Here is a 23,529-nt window from a genome sequence, read left to right as displayed (position 1 = left end):
AATTTAGTTAGCTTACTAGGCAGTCAGTTCTTTACAGTCTTTTGCAAAGCACAGGTGAATAATAGTCTCATTTATGGCCAAGTAACTTTCTTAAACCAAAGATACATTGATTCTCATCGACTCACAGAGATGCTAACAGCTCAAAACACTATCACTAACATGACCACAGTTGCGTCATTTATTGAGGGCTGACTCACACTCTGCTAGGCATTTCATTTTCTCATTTGTCCTCAGAGCAGCCCTTCAAGAGAGACTGGAACTGCATTTTAGATGAGGTAAGCAAGTATTACCTAGATCTCCTTTCTGGGATGTAGGCTATTCCTACTGCCCATTCTTTTTTGTTGAAAGGGAAGAACTGATTTAACTTCTCAGGCAGGTATGCAGGCTCTGAGACACTCTGTCACCCGGCTAGCATATTGGCTCTTGAGAGGATCGATTAAAAAGCAATTGAACTACAGGACCAACAGAGTAGGCTTCCCGAGTACAGATGAGGAAGGAGCTCATTCAATCATCCATTATATTAGAAATTAGAACAGGCCCATAGACTAAAAAAAGCAATTGATATCCTAAAGGAAGAAGAAATACAGGACACAGCGGCTTAATTCCCTGGAAAGTATCTCAGCTGGTTATTCTGTACTCCTCAGTTAAACTCCAAATAGTGTGTTTTTATACGATTCTTTTTTTTTTTTTTGAGCAAGTAAAAATGTGACAAGTTAGTAAAATGCTGTTCAACTTTGTCTTTTCAGCCTAAAAGAACATGGCGCAGGATGGGAGGAATTGAAAATTAGTCTGCTGAAACTCTTGCCATGGTCTTAGATGACTCACAGAAAACAGCAAAACGCCTTTAAGAGCGGAGATATACAAGTGCAACTGATCTTCTGAAAGGAAAAGAAAATACACTGTATAAATGACAAAGTTGACAGTTTGCTATTGATTCTGGACAGGGCTCCAGGAAGGGTTTGGAGCCCTAAGAAGATGAAGTAAAGTATCAGGTTAGTGAATGGTTTAGCAAGCTCCTAAAAATCTCTTCCAAGCCTGAAAATAGATGCATCCATGATAGACTAGTTTGAGTTCTTTTGATAAACATGGTCTCAGAACGAAGATGAAAAATTCACTCAATTAGAACAGCTTCACAAAACTATCACAAGAAAGCAGTGTAGCCTGGTGGTTAAGAGTGAGTCCTCTGGATTTCATTTGACTTACTTCTGTTCTGCTACTTATTCCAGGTCCATAAACCTTCATCTAAAATCTTGAGGCCAGATAGTTTAGAATTTCCTTTTTTTTTTTTCAAATGTATATTTATTTTTTGAGACAGAGAGAGCCAGCGCAAGAGCAGGGGAGAGGCAGAGAGACAGATGGGGACAGAGGATCCAAAGTGGGCTGTGTGCTGACAGGAGAAAGCCAGATCCAGGGCTTGAACTCACAAACTGTGAGATCATGACCTGAGCCGAAGTCGACATTTAACTAAGCCAACCAAGTGGCCCCCCCTGCTCTTTTTTAAACTTTAGTAAGGAACCACAATGAATATTCTGTATATTATGTTAATATTTCCAGCACCTGGTAATCAAACACAGTGAACTGCTTAAATATTCATACTAAATGGGTTTTTTAAAAAAGGCTACATATATCCTGACTTCACTTTAACTTGGTTTCGGTCTCTGTAAATAAGGATTCATGTACCTGTACTTGTGTAACTTTAGGCAAATTATTAAATTGCTCTAAGCAGGTTATTTAATTCCTCTGAGCTTCAGTTTCCTCATCCTTAAAAGCAAGATGGTAATAGCAATTACCTTTCAGGATGCTGTCAATAATTTAATAAGATAGTGTTATGTAAAATACTTCATGTAACAACGGGAACAATCACACTGTTAAAACTTTATAAATACATTCATTTGACAACTTTTGTCCTAAACCAGTGGATTTCAACATTAACCATATACTGAAATCACAAGGGATCTTTAAAAAAAAAAAAAATAGGAGTGCCTGGGCTCCCCACCCTATCTATTACAATGGATTCTATCTCTGCTGGTAGGGACAGTGCCACGTAGAATGTTCAGTCCGATTAAGAACCACTACTGCAAATATATGGTCACATAGACTCAAGGTTTTTGTATGTTTGTTTGTTATTTTAATAGCATTTAATGGCTATTTCTGACCAAATTCACCATCAAGAGAGGGAATGTCCAGCTGTTGAACAAGATATGCCTGCCACTTCATATAAATAAATTGTCTTTCCATTATAAATCTCTTACATCAGTTTAGGAGGTATGGGCTTAGATTAAGTTAGTAGGTATTTTCTCATAGCCTATTACTTTTGGGAAAACTGACAGATCACAAGTCTAGCCCCCAAAATAACAAGCCATCAAGGCTTAGGTCCAACGTATACCAAATATGAGGCTCTGACAGAACACAGCACTTTCCTTACGCCCTAATGACTCCACGTCCAATGGTGCTTTCTGTGAGGACACCGAATATCCAAACAGACAATGCTCAGACTGTATGAAAACAGAACTCTGACCCACAACTTCAGAAGCAACCAACGTGGAAACCCAAACCATTAATGTGCAGCAACTTGTCCAGAACTAACAGAATCTGGTCAAAGACTGCTAACCCCGCCCCCCCCCGCCTTGTTTTTGGGGGGGGTGGGGTTGCTGGCTTCTAACTCAGAACAAACCAAAGAAAGCCAACTCTGCTCCCCAAACCAATCACATAAGATGCCCCGCAGCTTGCCAGCCCACCTCCAGCTTCCCATGCCAACACCCTCCAATCACAGCACAACTGAAGCCTTCCATGTGTCTCCCTCTATTGCTTTCCTGCTCCCCTCCTCACCTTTGAGCCCTGCCAAATTCAAGGGCTGGTGGCTGCTATAGAAAGCTCTGAATCAACAGCCTCTGTTTGTTTTTGTTGTTGCTGTTGTTGATATGATCCTCATCTATTTCCACAAACAGTATAATAGATGAGGAACGTGAATGTTAGGAATACAGCTCCATTTTCTGTTACCTTTCTCCAACTAGCCCCTTACTTTGTTAATTTTTAAAGTGTGTGTTGAAGTATAACTTAAAGAAAAGTACAGAAGTGTCAAAATGAGTGAAGTTTCACAAACTACACGTACCTGTGTAATCAGCACCCAAGTGAAGAAACTTCTGTATCTAGCAGCAACCCCCCCAACACTCTCTTTTGCTCTCTTCCAGCACTACAGTCTCCCCCAAAAAGAGCAACCTCTATGCTGTTAATACCATAAAGTAGTTTGGCCTGCTTTGTGCTTTACTGATATGGAATCAGAGAACAGTGTCTATATTTGGCGTCTAGCTTCCTTCTATGTCGTGTTTCAGTTTTCCTTAGTACTGACTTTCTCGCTGCCACGTGATATTGCCTTACAACGCATGTACCATATTCCAGTGTAATAAATGTACCACAATTTATGTTTCCATTTTGCTACCAATGGACAATGGGTCATTTTCAGTTTGGAGCTATTAAAAACAATGCTGCTAGAAGGAACATTCTAATGCATGTCTTTTGGCAATTTACCTATTTCTGCCAGGAACGCATCTAGTAGTGGAACTGCTGGATTATACTGTATGCACATGCGCCACTTTGATAGGTACAGAAATTACTCTGTAATAATAATAAAACAAAATATCATGGGAGTCACGCACTGGTGCTCCACTAAAGCAAAGAATTTACTGTCCAAATAGGCACAGCTCCAGCCTTGCATTTTCTAGCATGCTGTTGTTACTTTTAAGAGTCACATTTCTGGGGAGCGCCTGGGTGGCTCAGTCAACGTCAGACCCTTGATTTCAGCTCAGGTCATGATCTCATGGTTCCTGATCTCAAGTCCCGCATCAGGCTCCATGCTGGCATTGCAGAGCCTCCTTGGAATTCTCTCTCTCCCCCTTGCTCTCTGCCCCTCCCCAACTCATGCTTGCTCGCTCTTGCTCTTTCTCTCTCAAAATAAATGAATAAACTCAAAAATTAAAGTCCTTTTTTTTTTTTTTTTTTTTTTTTACTAAGGGGAAAAAAATGCCACAGATATTATGCCAGTTTTACTTCTAGAAATAATAGGCTATGTGAAATGTGATTTACATCTACTGGAAATATATATACATCTGAGAATACCAGTGTAATAAAAGCATCCTTGGCTTCCTTTTTATGTAGTGTAAAAAGAGAAAGAAGCTGCTCGCATTTTAGGGAAGTTAAAATTAAGCAGGACAAACTTCTCACTTATATAAACGGCTTGAGGCAGGGAGCAGGTCAGATTCATCTTCATATCCCCTGTATCTGTACCTCAGGTACATAGGAGGCTCTGGCTGAATGTGGAATAAATGAATCCTCAAAAAGCCATGTCAGCTAATGTTCCCCTTGAAATGTTTTTTTAATGAGCTGGTAGGTTACTTGATAAAATTCATTACATCTGCCTTCCAAGCTCTTCCTTAGTTGTGTGAGTTTCTGGCCCCAGAGCACAGCGCTAAGAACCTGCAGACAAGCCGTGCCCCTCCGTGGGAGGCTGGAAAGAGACTGAACTAAAAAAGGAAGGAAAGTAAATGTTTACATTTTACTCACTCTTCTTACACAGAGCGCTCACCTATGTATTCACAGAGGTGCCCTCCAACCCTCAGGCCAGATGAAGAGAGATTCTGCTCTAATGTGCTTATACCCAGAGTTGAGCACAACAAGGGATGAAAGCAAGACACAGATTAGCCTCCAAACCAGAGAGTTTCCGGAGATCACAGCATATTCATAGTAGCAGCTCCATGACCTGCGCTGGTAAAGTAATTTGCATCTACCTTTACATTTCCTAAGACAAGTTTAGGTAAAAGTTCAGTGATCCGCTTTGGAGAGAACAAAACAGAGACAGAACTCCATGGTAAACAACTCAAATTTTTTTTAAGATTTTAATATACTGCCACACACACACACGCACACACACAAATCACATTGTACAATAAATAGAAATCAGCATGTCAGGAAAAATGTTCTTGGTCTAATTAAAAAGCAACTGCTCTCATTTTTATTCTGTACTCTCTCTCCACCTCACCTTATTCCAAACCTAAGAAAAAAATTATAACTCTAAAGGAACATTATTGCCCCAAATTCCACCACTGTAGTTCAGAAATATGAACTAATTTTCCTAAGTCTTATAAAGTCATTGTTCAATTATATAATTTTCATAAATAATGTAATCAAGATATGCACGATCTTTTTAAGTTTTCACCCCATGGAACAACACTATATACACTGAAATAAACATTTCAAAATGTTTGGTTTTATATAATTTATTTATATATATAAATAAATTTATATAATTTATATATTATATAATACTCTACCCAGTGGATACATTTGACTTCTAACTATTCCGCCACTGCGTGACCTCTGTACCACAATCTTTTCCTATTCCATGTTTGTGACCTTGCAGACTTTTTTCTACTTTATAAATTATTTCTTGAGGATACATGCCCAGCAACGGGAGTATGAGGCCAAATGGAATGAACACATTTACTGTCTCCAAAATAATTTGGACAGTTTTACAAATTTAATAGTGACAGAATTAAAATGTAAAACTAAGTAGCAGACGAAATTAGGATACCATTGTCAGTTAGCCCATACTCACATCACAGTGATAAATGACATCTACAACATAAAGCTTTCTCATCTGGCTAATGCTCTCATAAAATGGTGCATATTTCAAAGTAACAAATGTTCACTTCTTTGTGTTGCCAACAAGACTGAAAATCCATCCATTTCCAACAGCAGACTGAGGTAAGATCTCCATGGAGGAAAAAGGAAAAAAAAAAAAACAACAAAACTAACTTTTACTAAAAACACATCATGTGCCATACCTTATGCTACAGACTTTCTCATGTGTCATCTAATTTAAGGCTGAAAAGTATATAGTAACTACTTCTATTTTTACAAAATTCAGGGTAATGCATAGACCACGTTGTTTCTACTACAACAGCCCAAATACACAAGAAAAGAATTAATAAACCAATTACAAAGATGCTTCAGGACTTCTTTTTAAGCAGAAGTGTTGAAACATGAAAAATCAGTAAGCTAACGTCTATGGCATACGAGCATTTAACTGATCGTATAGAAGTCAACTTTCTCTTTCCTGACTTTGAGCTAATTATAGGGGGAAAAAACACTTTGTAAAATTTATTTTAGGTGAAATAATTAACTCTAAGGCATCTTAGAGTGAATTATGTGTATGAGTATGTTTCAAAGAACATCTTAACACTGACATATCAGTATTTTCATAACATGACCAATTCCATAATTTTATACAGGTGTTCACAACTTTTCTCCTAGTTTAACTTACTGTTGAAAATAGTATCCATACAGAAAAGTGTATAAATCATGATTTTAACGAGGTACAAGTACTCATATGATGCACTTAGATCTAAAAACCAGAAATTACTAGCATTCCACAAATGTCCCTGTGCTCCAACCTTTAACACCAGAGATTAGTTTTGCCTTCACAGATGTTTTTTTAAATCTAGCAAAGCTCTGATAAATTTGTTGTGACCTTTATTGAAGCATTCACTTAATTTCTGCTACCTCTTCTATTTATTCACTGAAGAGACAAGTTTATCCCATGAGATCAAGTAAAGTGAACCTGATGAAAATAGTAATATCAAATGGGCACTGATCGAGACAGATTTTGAATGTCTATCACTGGCACATACTATACATTATAAGACCCTTTTTTCCTCTCCACTCATACAACCATATCAAAACCAAAAAGAATGTTTCACTAAAACAACTCAGAGAGAGTAGTTATATTTGCATAACATGATTTATTTCTGCTTAGTTCACTACCATCTGTTTTCATATTTTAAGTAGAAAGGTTTATACATCAAACAATCTTATATAACTTTTGCATGCTATTTTAAAGAGAAATTGGCCCAAATCTGGATTATTTTTTTCTATGTATATAAAGTTGTTTCTAAAAAGTAGGACGTAAACTCTCCACATCAGTATTTTTTTTTTCAGTAGAAATAAATTTAAGGCCTTATCACAACTGTGATGACAACAATTGCTTGTTCCACTTACAATACATTGAAATATGCACAAAGATACATACTTCCTGACATCAACTGTTTTAATCTCTAGGTAAAACATCAAACATATACTGAACATAGGAGAAAAAAAAAAAAACCTTCAAAAATTTACTTTCATTAATGTTTATTTTCTCTGAAATGGCTCAAGATGTTTTTCCTAATGAAGAGTAAAATAGGATAATGAGAAACTAGATAATTACTTTAATAAATATGTTAGGATTTAATTACCAAAAGCATATATGTCATATACGCTAGTTCAAATCTTATACTATCTTAATAGGTTTTATACATTAAATGATATTTAGTTAACAAATTCAGCATCATATGAGACATACTTTTTTTTAACTGCTTATTAACACATCTAAACTGTCATAGAGGTGGGAGTAGGGAATGTGATGATTTCAAATGTTTTATTTACATAAGCCTGATCATTTATCTACTTACATAAAAAATTAGATATTTGACCGTACATTATCTTCAACCAGCTGATGTCTTTGTTACATATTAGACTATTTTGAAATTTTTGAAATCATAGGCTTAGAATCTCCAACAATATCATTTTAGAAAAAGATAATTTTTCTTCAGTCTTGGGAATTTTGCATTATTTGACCACCAGGGGGCCATAACTATCTTTGAATATTTTAGACAATCCACCTAGCAGAGAAAACTGAAAATGGAATCAATCACTTCATGAAAATTAACTAGTGAACATAAGAAAACATCTATTAACATAAAAATATGATTTTTGAAAGTGAAGGGAGTATGAATTACCTTGATTTGTCCCATATATGCTACGCACTTGAAGACAGAACATTTTTCCTACTTCTCTTTCCAAAACTGGCATTTACCTATACCTTCTGGACTCAGATTTTCACTTTAAACAGAATGAGTATTAGCTATGATGGTTTATAAGAGTTACTAATAAAGCTGTAATGGCTCAAGTGCCAGAAGTCACAACCTGGCAAATAATCTCTACTCAGTATCTAACTCAGTGACCGGAGGTGAAATGAAAACGAGTAAAATTACCAGGGCATGGTCACCAGGCTAAAGAAGCAAACTGAAAGATTACTTACAAGGGTATGTTTTAATTCTGTTCCTTTATCTTTTAATTAAATGACTCACAAACCAGGTAGAATGCCAACCTATACAAAGCAACTAAACCTTTTGCTCAAATATTCCCTATGGTACAACCAGCAAAATCAACTATTCCCTCTGCAGATAAAAACGTTATAATAATGCTGATCCCCTTAAAGAAACATTCTGAACCAGTGCTAGTGTAAAGTGGGAGTAAACCAATTATTTTGTAATCTTTTAGTCAGTGCCTGAGAAAATGTCATCTGGCACGCCAAGGGCAAATGGACTTTCACTGGCGAGGAGGAAGCTTCTCCTGCAGCACTGGCTACATTACGAATTTGCTATATCAAATGATTCTTTAAAGGCCAGTAACCCATTCTATTATCATACTTTAAATTTTGTTATACCAGGTAAGTGAGGTGTTGATGGTGGTGACGACGATGACAACAATGACAACAACAGCTGGAATAACTAAAAATTAGTCATCGTAAGAACATTGATAGAAGATCCAGGTGCCTGGGTGACTCAGCCAGTTAAGCATCCCACTCTTGGTTTCGGCTCAGGTCATGATCTCATGGTTCATGAGACGGAGCCCTGTGTTGGGCTCTGGGCTGGCAGCATGGAGCCTGCTTGGGATTTTCTCTCCCTCTCTCAAAATAAATAAACATTAAATTTTTTTTTCTTAAAAAAAGAATATTGATAGAAGATCTATTGATGACTGTTCTAACTGTAAACTTTTATCTTCATTCTCATGATTTCATATTGTCTGAATTTAATTTTTCTAGGTTCTTCCTAAAATGTCAAGGAATACTGCCAAACCCCTCTGGTAGGTGGATATTTGAGTCTGGAGCAGGAGAGTTATAACAAGTCAATGGGCCACAGATAGGGGACAAGATTGGCCTGGGGGTATTCCTAAAATGTCACTATTGAGAAGGCCCAATGATGTCTCTGTACCAATTACCGATATTTCCATGCCTCACACTTCTCATCTATGTCATGGAAATATACTCCCCACGTATCCTACTAATGACTGAGAGTATATCGCAAGCTGAGTAAGAGCCTTACAGGGATTAACACTATTAACCGTCCCAAAACCTAAATGAAAGGTTTAGAAGTGAACAGAAAGGGGAGGGCTAACAACATTTGACAACATTCTCATTCGTGTGGCACCATGCTAACAAAAGATACCTGTTTGTTAAGGGGAACCAGTATTTAAGAAGAAACACACACACACACACACACACACACACACACACACACGAGAGGAAAACCTTCTCTAGAAACTCCTAACAAGTTCCCAGGTAAATCTCGAATTATGGAAAGTGAAAACCAAGTTTCCAGGCAAGAATGTTATTTTCTACACAGAATTTAAGAGGCTTTGTATCCATTCTGTAGCACAGGCTCATTATCCTCAAATGGAAAACAGAAACAATGTGATTCGAAGAGCCAACCTGCATTAAAAACAGTACTAATCAATAGTGTACTCAGCATCTGTATTCCAAACTAGTAGGTGCTCTAGGCATGCATAACTAATGCAGTCTTTCCTACTTGTTTTTCAAAAGACCTTCAACAAGTTGCACTTGACATTCACAAAAGAGCACATTCTCTATGATGCTATTTCTCTCTTTAGTTTTAAATTAAATGTGACATTCATAATTTACTCTACACTAACCAATTGTGTATCAGAAAAAAATTGACTTAGAGTAAGCATTTTCTTCACTGATTTAAATTAGAATGAGGAAATCAAACATTGCTATTAGAAGTTTTGTCCCTTGCTTTTTAGTAGTGTTTCTTACATTAGGCTTTTTTCTAAAAGTATCTAACTTGATGATCCAACACAAATAGAAGAAAACCCTTACTATTTATGAGTTCTATTTGACTGATATGTTCTTAACAATATTTCCTCACTTACGGCAGTTTCATGCAATAAAACTAATTTACCATCTACTGAAGGTGACTTTTATTCTAAAATTTAAATTTTTACATTGAACAGGGAAATAAATTAATGAATAATTCCATTAGCAACAACTTGCTAAAGGAAATCTGTTTCCTCAGCAATGGTTGTACCCACTTACATTTCTCCCTGGGTATGCTAGTACAAGTATAAATAAAAATGTTCTTTATTTTAATGGTCCAAGTATATCATATACTAACCACAGTAGAAATAAAAATTATCGCACTAATTCTATGACACTGTGCTTACAGTGAACATATTTTAAAGTGACAATTTCTAATAGCTGGTTACTTACTTATCCAACACTTACATAAATTACACAAAAAACTCAGAAACAGAAAAAAGAATATGTTCTAAGCCCTAAAAACAACTTTTCAAGTTATTGATCTTTTGTTAGTTTTTTTCTACTGGAATTATCTGGTATAAACAGGTTGTCTCAAAGCTTACTCATGTAACTCTTTGTTATTTTACAAGCAAATCATGACCAATCATTAAACTCACATGAACATTTTGATCTCCTAATGGGATTATTTTCTGAATGCAAGGCAACTGGTTCAACTGGTGGGTTACCCAGAAATTAAAGATGTTAGCAACAAAATGAGATACAAAGCACACTTAGCCTCAATGACTTGAAACTGCCCTGAAAATGGACTTGAAAGTGCCTAAGAGTCTGAAATCTCCAAAACTTACATGTACTACAGGCCAGGAACTAGCTAACACCATAGGAGTCTATGAACATATAACTAACAGCCAGGTATGAACACATTAGTGCCTCTTCTGGGTGATTTGCACAATCTTTGCAAACTTTTTTTGATCATCTAAATATTTTGGAGTCTGCCCCATTGTACAGCTCTAGATAACTGTGGATTAGGAGAATAAATAACAAAACCTGCTATAAAATCAATAATTCCTTGGGGCGCCTGGGTGGCGCAGTCGGTTAAGCGTCCGACTTCAGCCAGGTCACGATCTCGTGGTCCGGGAGTTCGAGCCCCACGTCGGGCTCTGGGCTGATGGCTCAGAGCCTGGAGCCTGTTTCCGATTCTGTGTCTCCCTCTCTCTCTGACCCTCCCCCGTTCATGCTCTGTCTCTCTCTGTCCCAAAAATAAATAAACGTTGAAAAAAAATTTTTAAAAAATCAATAATTCCTTGAAATGATTTTCTTTTTCATTTGTCAGAAAATAACATAGACTCATTTGAAACATGGTGGCACATGTAGGGATGTGTCATCCATTCTGTCTGTGGCTATCCTATGATGTACACGAGGCACCTCCAATGGTTCAAGGCTTCTAGGCTTTCGCACATATTTCATTTTTTCCCATAGCCTCTCTTCTATAATCTGTTGAAAACTAAGATTACAACACATAATTTTGAGACATCCATTAGATATAAACTAATGGAGCTCTGTACTAAGTTTGATTTAATTGAAAATAGATATATATATAGAAACAAATTGAGGAGTTGTCTTCAGTAAGTCCAATATAGCTAAAGATCTTCTCTAACAACCACAGTAAAAAATTATTTTTACACTTGCCTAACAGGAAATGCCCATGGGAGGGATCCATTTTATGGTCTCCTTATATTCTAAGATCCCAGAAAATTACAGGTAAAGAATTTTGTGGAACAAACAACCTGCCAACTGTCAATCAACAAACAGCCAGTGGCCATGGATCCTTAATACTGGAAGTTCTTGTTAATAAGAAGTGATCTGGCCTCTGGACTTAGCCTCCCCAGTTTATACTCCCAGATCTATAATTTTAAAAATCAGTGTGATCCACTGAATTCTCTCTGTTGCTGCCTGCCATTTTGGGGAAAATCCCAAATTCTTTAATGTGGCATTCTTGTTGCTACCAAAAAGACACAGGAAAGAATAATTCTTTCTTCTATAGAGTTTCCCTATTTCCACCTAATTATGTTTTGTTTCCAAACATGTTTTTCATTCATCATTCCCTAGGTCAGGCAGTAACAGTACTATTCTTACTGCTGGCCCAGGACAGGTAATCACTCCTGTGCTTGACAGAACCATCCACACAATTCTAACAGTCATAGCCAATATTAACCACAGACTCACATGTCTGTTTGCCAGAAGAGTCTATGGGTTCTTTGACAAGAGGAATCTTGACGTAGATACTTTTGTATTTTCAGTGCCATCACTATGTTTGCTATACCACAGACATTCCTTAAATGCTTGTTGAACTGAAACATTAAATAATATCAAACATGTAGTGGGCTCTGACAGATCTTTGTTGATACACTAGATGCCGCTTGAAGTCAAACATGGCAATTGAATTCATTCATCTTATTCTCAAAACTCATTATAATAATATTTGACACATGATAGATGGGCAAACGTCTCTGTCGAATGATGTATTAGGAAATGGACATTTTGAGATAAATAAAATATTACTAAGTAATAGATTCTTAGGAAGTTCCTTATAATATGTTGGAAGTCAATATATTTGATAGAAAGGAAAGAGCAATCCAAGAGATGCTCTAATAATAACTATTTTTAGTTTATAATAGTATTTCAGTTACACCCATCACTTTTTCCCCTTTTCTCTGAACTAATTTAAGAGAAACACAATGTGAATTTAAAAATACTATTGTGTCAGGAAAACAAAAAAACATTAAAGAGGATGCTGCTAGTAGAAAGCTAGATCTTTTTGTCTCTAAATGAAAATAACAGTCAAAAAAAAGCTATATGTGGGCCTAATGTGACAAATTTAGAATATGTCCTTTTAAGAGATCAAGCCCACATGAAGGCACCATATGAGAAATAAAATTTTAGCTCCACTCAATCATGATTCAATGAACCAATAATTTGAAATATTCAGCAGACCTAGTTCCTTGCTCCAAAAACTCCACTGCTACAGTTATGCCTCCCTGTTCCTTCCAAGTTTCTTTTCATTAATAATGATACCAGTAGCAGCTAAAAATAACTGTTATCTGATATTTCTTCTAGTAAATATATTGTTCTCTTTGGTGTGCATTTATGTAGTACAAAGCTTTTTCCTTAAAAAAAGGGGGGGGATGGTAAATGTGATGGGCTCTGCATTGAGAGTAGAGGCTGCTTGAGATGCTTTCTTTCTTTCTCCTCTTCCTCTGCCCCTCTCCCCTGCTCATGCTCTCTTTCTCTGTCTAAAATATAAATAAACAAACAAACAGACACACAAACAAATAAATAAAAGATGGTTTTGAGGTGGAGGTATTGAAACGCCTCAAGCATAGAGCTGAATTAAGAGTATGCAAACTGAAGGATCCAAATCAGTCCTTAAAACAGCTATACTTTGGTCTCAGGATAATAATTCCACAAGATGTATGGTAGGACTAGGACTGACATAACTCACACATATACTGAAATGAACATTTCAGATTTTCTCAGTAGTTATTAACCTGATTATGAAGCAGACATCTTTATAAGCTTTATTAATGGTTTAGACTAACAGATTCTTACTTATAAAAGATAAAACTATGTCCTTGTATTTCAACATTCTGACCTAATTACTCTTCTCTTTTCTGTGCGTTGCTCTGCCCACTGTGAAGAAGTGCTGACCGGAACTACACTGTGCACCAATTCAGGGACTTCAGGAGCTCCTGGGAGCTGCTTCAGGTCAGACCCGCTTAAGGTCAGGCAGCTAAAGAAAAGCCAGAGCCCCACAAAGCAATTTCAAACATCCTGGGAATACTTCCTTTGTTGGATCCATTTGGGGACTCATGACAAAAGGAGTCCCAGGAGATCTAATTGTACCATCACCATCTCATCTTTCATATCTGAATCTCTTAATCATTCTAGAATACTAAAGAGAGACTGAGAGGAAGAATGAATGTGTGTGTCTGTGTGCCTATGCATGCACTGGTGCTAACAACAGAAGGAAGGGAAGGGAGGGGGAGACAAGGTCAGAAGGGTTAAGGCTGGGCCCAAGCACACAGATGTGGAATTAATTTCTAGGTTTGGTGCAAATATGGTTACATCAACAGTATGAATTTAAATATAACAGCAAGCTATCAGCATAAATAAATGCTATTCTCTTTAATTCCTCTAGGAGGAAAAGTGCCTCACTATTCATAGTATCGTTGTATTGAAAACCCTGGTACAGGAGAAAATATAATTTCCTGGGCTGTAAGAGCAGAATTATGAGGACACCTCCTCAAGTGCCTTTAGGCATCAAAATAATATTGTTTCTAAAATAATTCTCCAAAAACCCTCAATTCTTGTATCTTCATAAAGAAGATAAAGCTGTCATCAAAAGGTTACTATGAGGCTTGAATAAGGGGGAAAAAAGGTGAAAACATCTAGTATAGTGCACGACCTAGATTAGGGATTAATTGACATTATGTGAATTTGAATACCCTTAAAGCAAGGTTAAACGAAAATTTCATTGCCAAGAATGAATAATAATGGATTAATAGTATAGAATAGCATGTAATACACTATACACCCAAACCGTAATGCAAAATGTTTTAATCAATTATCTAACCTATCTGAGACATTATTATCTTCAGCAGACAATATTCTAAGATGTAAAACTAAAGAAATTTAAAACACAGTTAACAGTGGCCATGATACTACAAGCAATTCTTTTAATGTTAACTAAACATCTTATTTGTTTCATATTCAACTTCACTGCAACTACTTCATTTTACTGTTAGACAATGAATTCTATTTGTGGATTTTAAGTAATTTACACTCATTTATCCTAGGAAGATTTTTTTGTGTTGTATCTTTTTAAATACAGTCGACTTTTTTTGCTCACATATTAGCTAGTATTAAGTCATGTATAGCAGTAATCACTGAAAGAACATGCCTCTGTCAAATGCAAAAGATCCTATTCAATAAATCAAATAACACTTGAGGGATTTTCATTATATAAAACAAAAAATTTTCCTTCTTCAAATGGACTCACTGTGTTGATTTTTTTTTCTTGATTTATTTTGTATTATATACATCCACATGTTCCAAATCAGTGTTGAGTCAGGCTCATATTGACTTTATTGCAAAAGAAAAAAAATACTTTGCAAAAGTAATGGAACTGTATTTCATTCACATTTTATTAAAATTAAGAGCGTGCCTTAAAATCATGTAGTATCAAAGTTAGGAAACAGTTTCATGTACCATAAAAGTCAATCTTGTTTTAAAACCACAAGTTAAATTTTCAAGGAAATCTTTAAATTTTTTAAAACTTGGATATTCAACTCCGGAAAGTTATGATACTAAAATATTTTGGTACATGTTAAATAGGTAAGTGTGATCTCAATATCTATTTAAATTGTGTACCAAAATATTTTAAACTGTGCTGTTCTGGTCATTTTTTTTTTTTTTTTAATAATAAAACCAAGCCTTTAGGGGCACCTGGGTGCCTCAGTCAGTTAAATGTCTGACTCTTATTTTTGGCTCAGGTCATGATCTCACCATTGGTGAGTTCAAGCCCCACCCACGTCAGGCTCTGTGCTGTCAGCTTGGGATTTCTCTCTCTGCCCCTCCCCAGCTTGCTCTCTATCTCACTCTCGAAAAATAAATAAAAAATTAAAAGAAAACAAAACAAAAAAAAAAAAAAAAAAACAAGCCTTTAAACGTGGCATGGGAAACTGAACTGGTTCCCTCCATTTTGTTTCAATATACCCTCCACCATCCCACCTTCCACAAGCACCACTAAAGAAAAAGTTTTATTTATAATACACCTTTCCAAAGGAGAGAAGAAAGAAGAATCCTGGCTGGTTTTCATTATAAAATCATTTAAAAGTCAATTCTGCAGTATACTTCATACCTTGTCAATATTTTTCAGAGGTTTTCAAATATACATATTAGACATACCGTTGGTTCAAATCTTTTGCTGCAATGAGGAAACATTTCCAACTGGAACATATCAGCGACCCAAACATTTTCATTTTATTACCAGGAATTATTATCAATTTATAATTGAAATAGCCCTTACTGAATAACAACCAGTTGCCAAACAATACGGTGTTTTATACACAGTATGTATCTCTTTGTATATCTCTTTTAATCCTCACAATAAACCCATGAGCAAGGTGCCATGCTCTGCATCAGAGGTCAGAGGCTGAGGCACTCGAGGCCACGTGACCCACACACCCTCACACAGCACCACCTGGTGCAGCCCAGAAGCAAACACAGAGTTAGACACTAAATCGCAGACCTTTATTCTATACAACCCCGATGCCAAATCATAGAATTATTTACATTAAGCTCCAGCTTGTGAATTTTTTAAAGTATGGTTCCTAGTTCTTGCATTTAAATGTCAAAATTTCCATTTTCAAAGGTGACCAGAAATCCCATACTGGCTTCATAAAGGGAATAAAGACCAAAGACTTTCAAGAATTTTCTAGGCTGAGCTCACTATTTTTTCCACAGACTAATTTAGAGGTATAAAGCCTTTCATATTTCACCTTGATTTGTATCTTAAAATGAGAGGGAATAGAGTTTTTATTCATTAATTAATATGCACATTAATGAGATAATTTGTGGGTTTTATTATTTTTCAAAGGCATTGAGCTTCTCCAGGGAAAATATCTCACAAAGTTCATTCTTGTTATTAAAAATGCCATTTTTATCTCAATGGATAAATATTTCCTGTGTATATTCATTTATTAGGATTTTAATCAGCTTTAAATTCAAATCCTTCATGACACTAAGGGATGAGGTATCCAAACCTTACATACAAATCCTTTTATTTATCAGAGAGGTTTCTCTAATCCCCTAAGACAAAAGGGAGAAAGTGAGCTTGAGAAACAAAGAAATCTACTGTAACTGTTAATCATAATTGCATTTCCAAATGGTCTTCACAGACATTTTATGTGCATATTCCATGTGTACAGTTTTACTTTTCCACTGTAGACCAATAGCCCTAACTTAGGTTAAACTAAATCAGAGAAGAACTTCTAAGAGATGCGCTTCCAGCCCACGTGCAAGTAAAATAATAGCATGGCCAAATGTCTTCACATCAGGTGAAATGAAAGGAAAATGAAATTAAACAAGGAACAAAGCCAGAAATAAAACACAGAATGCTCATGATTAAAGAAAGGTAATAGCGACAGAAAAACAAGGTCACATGAAGGAAAATTATTGCCAACACAAGTAAAGTTCTTCAATACTTTGGATTTTTTTTTTAATTTTTTAAAATTTATTTATTTTGAGAAAGACAGAGAGAGTGAGTGGGGGAGGGGCAGAGAGAGGGAGAGAGAATCCCAAGCAGGCTATGTGCTGTCAGCACGGAGCCCAATGTGGGGCTTGAACTCACGAACCATTAAGATCATGACCTGAGGCACTCTTAACCGAGCCACCCAGGTGCTCCAGGAATTCTGGATGTAGCGCCCACTCTTGCAGATTTCCTCTATGTGTAGTATATTTAAATTTTTACAAGTAACACGTTATCTTATTTGACTTCATAAGTATATTGTGAGTAGCTTTCATTATATTTCCCCATGCCATTCATGAGTAATTTACTACACAACGACACATGTGCACATGGGTGGCAGGAGTAGGGCATGTCACCAGTCGTCTTACTAATTTAATGTTTCTGTAGTACACTGAGTTTAAAAGTGTGTGTGTGTGTGTGTGTGTGTGTGTGTGTGTGTGTGTGTGTTAAAACTGAAGCCTGGGGGCGCCTGGGTGGCGCAGTCGGTTAAGCGTCCGACTTCGGCCAGGTCACGATCTCGCGGTCCGTGAGTTCGAGCCCCGCATCAGGCTCTGGGCTGATGGCTCAGAGCCTGGAGCCTGTTTCCGATTCTGTGTCTCCCTCTCTCTCTGCCCCTCGCCCGTTCATGCTCTGTCTCTCTCTGTCCCAAAAATAAAATAAAACGTTGAAAAAAAATTAAAAAAAAAAAAAAAAAACTGAAGCCTGATTCTTATCAAGTTACACCTATTCCTTTATATAAGACCTCTCTGGTTTTTTCTCTTCTAAGTTTATCTAGACATCAGCTTATTTCATATGGGTCTTAAAAATTTATTGAAAATTTTCTGGAGAATCTGGGGGCAAACACATAAAGCTAAACTGAAGCACCAGAGTAATATAAAGAAATCTCAGAAATAAATAAAGAAAATGCAATGCGAGGCAATAGAAAATATTAACGCACAAACACGATTTTATCTGGAGATAGATAACATATATTTCTTACATTAGATGAAGTGCTAAACGAGAGGAGGCAAAGCAGTATTTCAGGAGCACCTTAAAAGTTGTGAAGGGTGTGGCTGCATGGTCATAAATGCACAAATTCATCGTCAGTAAGGTGCATAAATTGATGGCTTCATAAAGTATACCCGAGAGGTCTGTGTTGAAGAATAGCTCAAAGATCAAAACACCAAAGCCTCTGAAAAATCTATTTCCAAAATCTTTCCTTAACAGTCCCAGCTTTCCAACTGTAACGCACATAAACACAATTACCAGGATTATTTTAATTGTACAATTTTCACCATGTTCTACAACAGACAATTACAATGTGCTTTCCATCAAAATCATATGAATTATACATGTGAAAAAAATCTTTGATCATTACTGCCTCTCACACTTGGGAAAAGTGTAATAAAATTGAAAATGTAGCAACGGCTCAAAGCTGATTTTCTAAGAAAGCATGAAGCATCCTCCAGCATGTCCACTCAAATGTAGGGAGCAGCACGGAATGCAAGCAAGAAATGAAATGTGTTGCCTGGGCAGCAATTCCATGGCAAACCTCATGCGGGCCAGGGAACGTGAATGTTTCATAGTATCAATGATTATGGTCTTATTCAAATCACAGTAGTCAGAGTTGAGGCAAAATTCTCTGAATCTCTTTGGGCTTACAGCTTGCTCAGCCCTGCAATGATGCATGATTGTTTTTATCTCAAATAAATCTCTGGATAATTCTCTATTCATGCAAAAGTCTCCACTGTACAACTGAAATTCACCTCTAAAGGCTTTCAAGGAGAACAGAACTTTGTGATTTGGTGTTTCTTTGGTTTGGAGGAAAAGCCCAGTAATAGAATAACTGCATGTAGTAAAATTGGGTGAAGATACTTGTTTTATAAATAATAATGGAACCCCAAATCTTGCTAAAGGATAAGCATTCTTAAATATTCAGTAATGTGACATGTTGCAAATTCTTTATCAGCTAAACCCAAACACACACACACACACACACACACACACACGAGTTTAGAAAACCCTTATTAGTTATGTAAAATTCATTTAAACAAAAGGTGATCAAATCGCCTTTTTCACTTATGAGAAATTAACAACATTAGAGAATGAAACACATGCTCATGGTTTCTTATAAAAGTCCTGAAAACTTCACTCTTTAGCATAGCAGAAACTACATGTTAATATTTGAACATATTTTCTTTGATAGTTTATAAGCATTTTATTTAATGTTACAGATGTGTTCTACACACCTGTATATAAACTTGTGGCCTCACCTTATTAAAAGGTCAGGTGTTTATACTGTCTGTGTATATTGAACCCATTGCATTCAGGGCAAACCTATTTCAGGTTATCCTAGTAATAATAGCCCTTCAGAGCACTAAGCTTCTGTATCTGGGAACCCTCATCAATCACTATGTTTTTAAAAAAAACAAAACAAAACAAAACAAAACACCTTAATGTATTCATGTATTTTACAAGTGTTTCATGTTCATTATAGAAAAAAAATAGTGGGGTGCATGGGTAGCTCAGTAAGTTAAGGATCCAATTTTGGCTCGGGTCATGATCTCAGGGTTTGTGAGTTCAAGCCCCGCATCAGGCTCTGTGCTGACAGCTCAGAGCCTGCAGCCTGCTTCGGATTCTGTGTCTGCCTCTCTCTCCACCCCTCCCCTGGCTCGCACTCTGATTCTCTCTACAATAAATAAACATTTAAAAAAAGAAAAAGAAAAAAACTAGTAACTACTAATAAGCAAAATGAGCAACTACTCTACAGACCACTCATTATCTTAAAGTATGCATTATACATATATATACTTTCACATTTTATGCATATACAGATTTATACACTTAATTTACAAATATTTTGTCACTTTAAAAACATACCGTGTAACTCTTCTGCTCACATTGTGGCAGCATGTGAATGTATTTTCAGGTCATAAAGAGTGGTACCAGGGCGCCTGACTGGCTCAGTCAGTTAAACATCTGACTTTCACTCAGGTTATGATCTCAGTTTGTGGGTTCGAGCCCCACGTCCAGTTCTGTGCTGACAGCTCAGAGCCCGGAGCCTGCTTCGGATTCTGTGTCTCCCTCTCTCTCTGCCCCTTCCCTGCTCGCACTCTCTCTCTCAAAACTAAATAAACATTAAAAAAAAAAAGAGTGGTACCATAAACATACACGATTTTTAATGAACCAAAACACTCTTATTTATACCAAAACATCTAAAAAACATCACAGAACATTTTTTAGCACTGCATGAGAAGAATTTTATTTTAGAAATTATAAGCGTAGGATAAAGTTCCTTCTTTAAGCCTTGTGTGTGTGTGTATGTGTGTGTGTGTGTGCGTGCGTGCGTGTGTGTGTGTGTGTGTGTGTGTGTGTGTGTGTAGAATGTTGGATGGGGGCAGGAGGGCTGAGAGAAGAGATTTTTAGCTGACACAACAGTTGAAATTACCTGTACAAGCTTCTCCAGCTGGATGCTGTTCTATAAAAGTATTTAAACTTATTTTGGGGAATATTCAGACAGCTCTGATCTTTATGAAAAGGGCAAACCACCTTTGGCTGGTGATAGAGACACACATACCTATGGGACAGTGAGATAGAATTCCGGTGCCCTTTTGGCTCAATGCTATCAGTTTTGTTTATCAGCAAACTTCACTTACCCTCCCTTCCCCATAACTGAAGAGAAGGCTCCCACACTAGGGTCTTCTTCCAGTTGCCTTGGACCACTGCTTGTCCACCAGAATTACCAGCTTAGAAAAGACAGGAAGCCACAACGTACTGGACAGAGTACAAGCTGGGGTTGAGGTCTGCTGACCATGTTAGCTTACCTTCTCTTCTTGTAGATCTCTTGGAGATTTTTAAAATGGGGATTTGGAGCAATCCCCAAATGAAATAACATTTCAGCAACTAACTAATTTGGAATTAAACTACACTAATCATTTTCAAGCCAATTTGAGTGTATAACTCTTCAAGTAAACGTGGAGGGACCAACTGCTCCCCACAGAGCCCCCTGAGCTCAGCCATGCAACATATTCACTCCTGTGTCAGTTGTGTTGGTGCTCGGTCATGGAAACAGGCTTACTTGATTTGATGGCATCAGATAGAAAAAAATATATATTTTTTAATTATTAACTGTAAGTAGAGAACCTCCATGACTGTTTTCATCTAATTTGTTAGATTTCCCTGGGACAAATTTAATTAATGTTTTAACATTCTACATTCATTATTCAGTAATCCTGAACTTTGGAAAGGGAATGTACAAAGAACAAATCTGAACTCTGTGAAATACATACACATACACACACACACACACACACACACACATATGCACACATACATACATACATTCAACTATACAGACAGTGGGAGACAGAGAGAGATGAGACCTAAGCTCTTCAAACAATAAACTTCCTATTTTACAGGAAGTGAAAGTAGAAAGTAACACAAATGTGTAAAAAGACCCTGGTATACACAACAGACACCAAGCAGCTTATAATGCACCCAAGCTAACGCTTTAAAATGCTGAGCAGGCCAAGCAAAGAATGTCTGTAGATGTCACACAGGCTCTCTTGTAGATTCTAAGACGCCACAGGTCATGACATGTGTATTAATAATAATAACCACACTGAAATAAGTGATGAAGTACTTCGTGCAGTAGGTTAGTGACGTCCACTTAGGAGTCAGGCATTCACTTTGGCTGCTTTTCCTAAGTTGTTGGCAGATTTCCAAGGATCCATACACACTGCCCATGAGAGTTCTCTTTTCTAATGGCCTTCCTTTTGGAAGACTGATAATCAGGGACACGGGCACTTCTGATGACCTGAGAAAACAAGGAAGCTCTCTGGCTCACACAGGAACTAAACCCAGCTAAGACCAGATTTGACTGGTGCTACTTGTTTTCCCAAACACTTTGTTCTCACAATCATTTAAAAGAGGATTTTCATAATTGTGAAAATATAAGAGGGAAGACTAGAATCTATGTTTTGCTATTTACAGGCTAACACTTCAAATAACCAAGTGATTCATTTTCCAAAAATCAAAGGTGACACAGTGAACCCAAGGTAGTAATATTTTTCTTGCACTTGATGCCATTTGAAACATGATTATTTGGATCAGTTTCATAAAATGAGCACAATATCAAAATATTGCCCAACTCAGTTATGAAAAGTAGTATTGGTACAGTCTACCAAAACTCTGCTATAGTGGGGTGCCTGGGTGCCTCAGCCGGTTAAATGACCAGCTATTGGTTTCGGCCCAGTTCGTGATCTTACAGCATGTGAGCTCAAGCCCCACATCAGGCTCTGTGCTGACAGTGTGGAGCCTGCTTGGGATTCTCTCTCTCCCCCTCTGTCTCTCTGCCCATCCTCTACTCGCACTCTCTCTCTCAAAATAAATAAATAAAACTTAAAAAAAAAATCTGCTATAGTACTAGCAAGGAGAAAGGGTGGTTCCTTGAACACAATAATGAAAAAACATTGATACTAAGGTTGCTCTTGTGAGAGAGAGGCCAAAAATCCTCACTTAAAATTAAATATAGAGGCTTTCCACTTTCTAAGGTGTCACGGAAGCACAGAGGAGGAACGCCGTAATCAGTAGATGCCACAGTGGTAAAAGACAGAAGAAATACTTCAAAGAGACAGTGTCTTAGTCCATTCTGGTTGCTATAACAAAAATACCATAAACTGGGTGCCTTATAAAAAACAAACCTTGGGGCGCCTGGGTGGCTCAGTCAGTTGAGCATCCGACTTCGGCTCAGGTCATGATCTCACGGTTCGTGGGTTCAAGCCCCGCGTCGGGCTCTGTCCTGACAGCTCGGAGCCTGGAGCCTGCCTCCAATTCTGTGCCTCCCTCTCTCTGCCCCTTCCCTGCTCACGCTCTGTCTCTCTCTGTCTCTCAAAGATGAATAAACGTTAAAAAAAACTTTTTTTAAAAAAAACAAACCTTTAAGGACGCCTGGATGGCTCAGTTGGTTGAGAGTCCAACTTCAGCTCAAGTCATGATCTCATGGTTCGTGGGTTGGAGTCCAACATTGCGCCCTGTGCTGACAGCTGAGAACCTGGAGCCTACTTGGGATTCTGTCTCCCTCTCTCTCTGCCCCTCCCCAACTTGCGCACGCTCTCTCTCTCTCTCTCTGTCTCTCTCTCTCTCTCTAACATAAAAAAACATTAAAAAAGAAAAAACCTGGGGCGCCTGGGTGGCGCAGTCGGTTAAGCGTCCGACTTCATCCAGGTCACGATCTCGCGATCCGTGGGTTCGAGCCCCGCGTCAGGCTCTGGGCTGATGGCTCAGAGCCTGGAGCCTGTTTCCGATTCTG

The 23,529-nt window shown here is 37.3% G+C and overlaps 1 protein-coding gene across 9 annotated transcripts in view; it reads right to left on the bottom strand.

Moving 5' to 3' along the window:
• Positions 1-23,529, bottom strand: part of CACNA2D1 (calcium voltage-gated channel auxiliary subunit alpha2delta 1) — a 495,580-nt gene that overhangs the window by 284,555 nt on the left and 187,496 nt on the right. The gene's annotated exons all lie outside the window — the stretch shown is intronic.

This window comes from Herpailurus yagouaroundi, unplaced genomic scaffold (genome assembly GCF_014898765.1).
Source record: "Herpailurus yagouaroundi ecotype Mexico unplaced genomic scaffold, PumYag 100, whole genome shotgun sequence".
NCBI classification, from domain to species: Eukaryota; Metazoa; Chordata; class Mammalia; order Carnivora; family Felidae; genus Herpailurus; species Herpailurus yagouaroundi.
This window is presented reverse-complemented; position numbering and strand designations above follow the sequence as displayed.